Raw genomic sequence first — 6,000 nt, forward strand, 5'->3', positions numbered from 1 at the left:
GTGACGTGCGAGACAACCTTGCACCAGTAAAAGCTCCAAAGCGTGTGGTGAGGAAATATGACACTGAATACATCAAATTTTGATTCATAATGGCAGGCAGCGACGGGTGGAGTAAGCAGTATATTTATTTTCGTCATTACAGCTGACAGTGACTCATATTTACAACCCAGTTTTTTTTTCCTCCCTTTTTTGTCATGTTATGTTTTTCGTTCTTGTATTTTTTTTTTTTTTACAATCAGAAGTGGGCCATAAGTTACAAAAGGCTGAAAACATTGTATGTCTCTTTCTTCATATTATGCACAACTATACGCACATACACAGTGTTGTCATCCCATGTTCCCAGAGTCCAAGGGAAATGTAGAGACTAAAAATATGCACCCTCTTAACAGCTCCCACTCACTTACCTAACCGAGTGAATCACTGCATTATATGAGTGGACCGTTTGCAAATGACCTTGTCATTGAGATCTGACACACAGAATACCACTCGTGCTGCGGGATTATGTATGCCAACAAACTCAGTCGTGTCTCTATAGTACAAACAGTGTGTGCATACGTCTTTGCGTGTTGCTCTGAGGGTCATGGACTGTGTTTTTGAATGTTCAGAGCCGTGTGGAGGCAATATAAATGCTCTGAATTTTGAATTTAGGACCTTTAACTAAAACCACAATCTTCCAAAGTGCTTTTGTGGCCTTAACCTTACCTCGTGCAGAACTCAGGATGCTTTGTACACCCACCATCCACTTCCCTACAATCTGTGTGCAGTATGTCAACGTATTTGACAACACAATCCAGACAGGAATTAGATTTCCTTAATAAATGGAGTTGGGTAAAACTAATTAGTAATGCATACATTTTATTTCTAGGAGACGTGGTTGGTTGTTGAGTCTTGACTTTTGAGTCCATGTTACACTCACCCAGAAACAGTTGACATCATGTACTGGCCCCACTAATATAATAGACCTAGAATCCCCATTGTTCCCAAGACATGGATTCAGTACCCAGAGCAGCAGAACAACAGCATGCAGAATGTAACCGATTACTGTTGAACAGGTAATTGTTTGTTTTCTGGGACTATCAATGTCACAGTTTTAAGGTCTTAAAATAAAACTCTAAATGCTGAGTGAATGTGAAATGCACCACAGGTGAAATAGTATTAATGGATTTACCTGTATTTCATCCACATTTCAGTGCAGAGATCAATACATTTTCTACAGCGTTCGCTCGCCTCCATACCGGCTCTCTGCAGAATTTGTAGTCTGCGTTGCCCACGTTTCTTCACCCGTCGTTCAGCAAAATGTGGCTCTTTTTGTCCATTTCTTTGCCTTCTCTGCACAAATTACACCATAATTGAGCTGCAATTTGTGTGAAAAGGGCTCCAATTCATGTTTTCAACGGATGTGCGGGGTTGCCTGGCAACACGACTGTAATTGTAGTCCACCTGTCGATCAGTTGTTCAGTATGTCTTTTTGACTGTCAAGACTGAAGAGACGTGTAGATGTTGGCGTTTTTTTTGTATGGGCTGAATTTCTTGCGCTTGGACACACCAACTCATCAGCCTGCAAATAGATCCTACGAAGTGTTTATTAGAAACATGACCAAGAATATTACTTATTTTCCTCCACCGCCCGATGGAACTGTGATGACAGGTGTAGCGACGAGGCAACTCGTATTGGCCTGAGTGTCTGGAACAACGCTGTTTTTTTTAAAGAGCATGCTCATGCCGACACATTCCGTTTACAGCTGACTTGCCTATAAATGCTGATAGTCCACCTCTTAACACATCTGGATTAGTCCTGCTCGTTCCAGGATGTTTCCTAGATCGCAGACCAGAAAGAGCTGCAAGTTCTCAGGTTCGGGTGGATTAATGGGCCGCTGATGGATTTGTACCGTCTTCATTCACTCAGGCCAGTCTAAACGGACGACTTGTTTCTCTGAAATATATTCTTCGGCCACGTTAGTCATGTGCGATTATTATGGATTCAACAGGCTTTGACTGTATGGGGAGAAACGGGCAGTTAAGGAACCAAAAAAAAAAAAATGACTTAGGCATGAAGCCTTTTTAGTGTAATAGATCTACAGTTGCAGGGACTCAAGTGTAGCTATATATAGAGTGCCATGCTTACCAAGTGCCCTTGAGAAGATATATATACAATGATCCACATGTTGACAAGTGCTTTAATCATATAATGAATGTAATGGAACAAGATCTTTTTATACAGCTGAACGGAAGGGAGCACCTGTTAATTTGGAACCATTGTATATACGCAACTTTGTGTATTCAGGAAGAAAACCTTATATGTGTGTTTTTATCCGTGATCAACTTTTTTTTATTCTTCACACTGCAAAAGCTTTTCTTCCCATCATTTGTCAAAGCACAGTGTGAACCGTGTTTATCCCCGATGTGAAACCGGAGCACATGACGGCAGGCGGCACGTCACACAGACGGAGAGAGACGCTTGAAGGAAACTAGCTGAACATGTCGCCATATTTATAGCTGCCTATGGCCTCTATCCCACCACCCCACCTCACCAGATTAGCACTAGAATATGTAAAAAAGATAATAAGAAATGATATTTAGGTAGTGGCTGTAACTTTTTCTTTTCTTTTCATGACACTATCTCAGCTTTTCTTAACCATAGAATGAGACATGAAGACTAAAAGCTTAGACCAGAGGTTCTCAACTTTCAGTTTTTTTTTTTAAGTCTGACCTGCCGATTCTTCTTTTTGCAAATTCTGATATTTCCTCCTAAGAAGTGTAATTGACAGCAAGGCTCCAAACAAACCGTTTTCACCACAGTCCCATAAACGTCTTGCAAAATAATTCAAACCTTCCTGAAGTCAGTGTAAACTGTCAACAATTGTAAATATTAACCTTTTACTTTGTTAATATCATCATAGTGACTATTTGCATTAAACACACAATTCAAATGATCAGGAAATAAATGATTGTATCAGGTGTTGCCATGTTGAGAGCCGTGTGGAGGCAATAGATATGCTCATCATTTTGTTTAAAGACAACCTTGAAATAAAGTACCTTCCATTGTACACATGGTGTCCTTATCAGCAGTGCTTGAAGTGGAGAAAAAAAGTGCCAGTACTCTCCTTATTCACATGTTTACATTCTGAATTTGTACAATGAAAGAAAGATACTAGCAGATATTGGGTTTGGGGTTCCTCCTCCAGGAAAATATGAAGTTTCTCAAATTTCACATACTTTTGGATCATCACGTCCCAAAAAGCTTAACGAGAAAACTTACTATCACAGCGTTCATCTGAACATTTAGTTCTTCTGAAAATGTTTTTCCTAATGAATCCTATTCTGTTGGCCTAAATCAGAAGTATAGTAGATTCAGAAAATGTTTAAATAATATTACATTAATTAGAAAAGAGTCCCGACAACCTGTGAGAAGTAATAGTACGCCAAAGAGTAAAATGTACTGCACTGTGTACCAATGAGTACCGGCCCACTTCGAGCACTGCCAATGAGTAATATGTGAACCAGTCTTTTCCTCGTCTCATCCTACTGTAGTACTTTGTGTCATGCTGATTTGTTTATGATTTCAACTTCACAAGGGTCATCAGGTCAGAGAGAGAGAGAGAGTACATGAAGCAGCATTTACGACCTTTGCATAAATATTCTTGGCTTTGTCTTTCAGCCAGACGGGCTGATGAGTGCTGGTATTTAAAGAGCCGCTGAGGCCAAATAGCTTCACTATTAAGTGGACAGCACAACAGATACTGCGTTAAGAGATAAAGGTACTGGCTTTCAAACAAAGTGGTTCCATGAGACATGGAGATCCTACTGCCAGCTCGCTGGGATTCATCTCCAACCACAGGGTCGCTACTGAGATCGTTCTCCTGCATGGATGATAAAACAAGTAAGTTTTTCTTTTATTCTTCATAAGATTATAGAGTCTCAGCTGCGCAGAATGGAATTATTTTTTCTTTTTGTAGTGAAAATAAACTTTTCGATTGATTGAATAACATTTGCTTCAGAAAGTGCGTGAACCGTTAAGATTGCCAGTAAATTCAGTTTAATTTATTGAAATAGTTTTAACACTGGGCAGCACTGATCTTTCCGTGGTAAGATTGACCTTAAAGTACTTTACGAACAAAATTACCATTTGTAAGTCGTTCCCTCACCACTTGTTACCTTAAATTCTCGAAGAAAAGTTTTTTTCACTCGCATGCCTCTGTCTACTGTGAACGGAAAATCTGAAATCGGTCAAAAACTGAGTAAATCCTTGATGAATTGTAGTCAATATAGGCCAGGTTTAACAACAGCAAAACTGTATCAAACTCTGTTTACCAACTCTCGTGCAGAAGTTTCATTTATCCAGCCTACATTTTGCCAAAGTTTGCTATTTAAAACACTTCCACCACGGACTCGCATGAGGCGGCGGTGGTGAAGGGTGTTCGCTCCGTAGCAGAGGACCGAGCGGTTCCCAGCTGCCCACTCAGGTGCCAGACGGGCAGAGAAGCTCTGGCTGTGACACAAAGTGCCAACAGAAATCAGCAGCTGCTGGCCGGCTTGTTGTTTTATAACGGAGCCGTCGGGTGCCAACTCGACTCTAGCTGACCACATAAAGATGACGCGTGAGAGGAGCAGCTCAGGTGTGATGGAGGATTTACACATGAACGACTGGCGGTAATGTGCAGTATTTCGTAAATAATTGTGTCTTTCTAATAATTGTGTAATCGAACTTGTTAACTTGATTTGAAAACTTTTATTGATTTATGTGTTACCAATTTAACTAATAATATTGAGTTGGTTAACAGTTCTCTATATTCCAGTAAAAAGTCTAAATCTATGACAACTAAACAAACTGTATTCACTAATGAATAGAATAAATGGTTCAAAACTTTGGAAACAGCTAGTACAGTAAGTGAGATTATTTGTAAAAAATAAATAAATAAATAGAATTATAGAATTCTTTTTTAAATAGTCTCTCTCTGGATACTAAATCCTTTTGGCCTAAAATCTCTTCAGTCTAGAAAATCATGGCATTGATTTTGTTGTTTATTTTTTTATTCATATGGGGATAGTACATAATCAACATTGCTATCTTAAAAACAATTGATTTTATAATGTGATTGATGGGTTACTTCAACCGCTACTTTTCAATACAGACAGAACACATAAAAACATTTGTGTCACAAGAATTGACGGGAAAGGTTCAAAGATAACTAAACTGACTTCTGGTAGTTTTACCTTCCATTCCAGCTCTGAATTGAGGGACCATGTCGATGCAAACCCCGTTAAAGTGAGTTAGTCGGCTCACACCTCCCTCTGACTGACCCTGTCTGCTGTCTACACCAATACTGTTCTGTGATGGCAGACTGTTTACCGACAATAGACTTTAACACAAGTCTGAGTTGTTATCCAGCAGCTGTGTGGCAAACAGCCAGAGAGCAAAATCATATTTGTGCCTCGGCCTCCAACTTGTTTGGTCCGGGAAACGGTGATGAATAAAAAAAAAAAAAACATTTAAATTTTAAAAAAGGACAAAATTCACATGTGTTCTCATGAAAATTGTATTTAATCTTCTGGACATTTGGATGGCCAAAAAAGTAATTTGAAAATCTGGATTTTCTGTAAAAGTACAGAACAGCAAATGAAAAACATTTCCCAATTCTGTTACTAGAAAATGTAATCCAGTCTGGATTATGTCTCCTTTAAAAGATGATTGCTGGTCCATATTACAGCAGTGTGACATTAACATAATCCTGAGGAGACACCTTGGTTTGAAACACTCATGTCCCTGTCCACTGCGAGGCTGTAGTATAACATCATTCAAATAATCATGGAGATGGGCTGCAGACTTTGAAGTGCTGGTCGGAGGCTGATGAATTCCAGTGAACACATTTCCCTTTCCACTTTCATCTTTCCAACAGTCAAATTGAATTTTCAGAACGGCAAAGATTTTCACCAGTGAAGGCCTCTCATTGGTGGGGGGGGGGGGGGGGGGGGGGGGGGGGGGGGGGGGGGGGGGGGGGG

The 6,000-nt window shown here is 39.9% G+C and overlaps 1 protein-coding gene across 2 annotated transcripts in view; it reads left to right on the top strand.

Moving 5' to 3' along the window:
* Window positions 1–6,000, top strand: part of LOC116381187 (zinc finger protein 385C-like) — a 53,412-nt gene that overhangs the window by 13,582 nt on the left and 33,830 nt on the right. The gene's annotated exons all lie outside the window — the stretch shown is intronic.

Source organism: Anarrhichthys ocellatus, unplaced genomic scaffold (assembly GCF_004355925.1).
Source record: "Anarrhichthys ocellatus isolate YVR2014 unplaced genomic scaffold, GSC_Weel_1.0 scaffold4, whole genome shotgun sequence".
NCBI lineage: Eukaryota > Metazoa > Chordata > Actinopteri > Perciformes > Anarhichadidae > Anarrhichthys > Anarrhichthys ocellatus.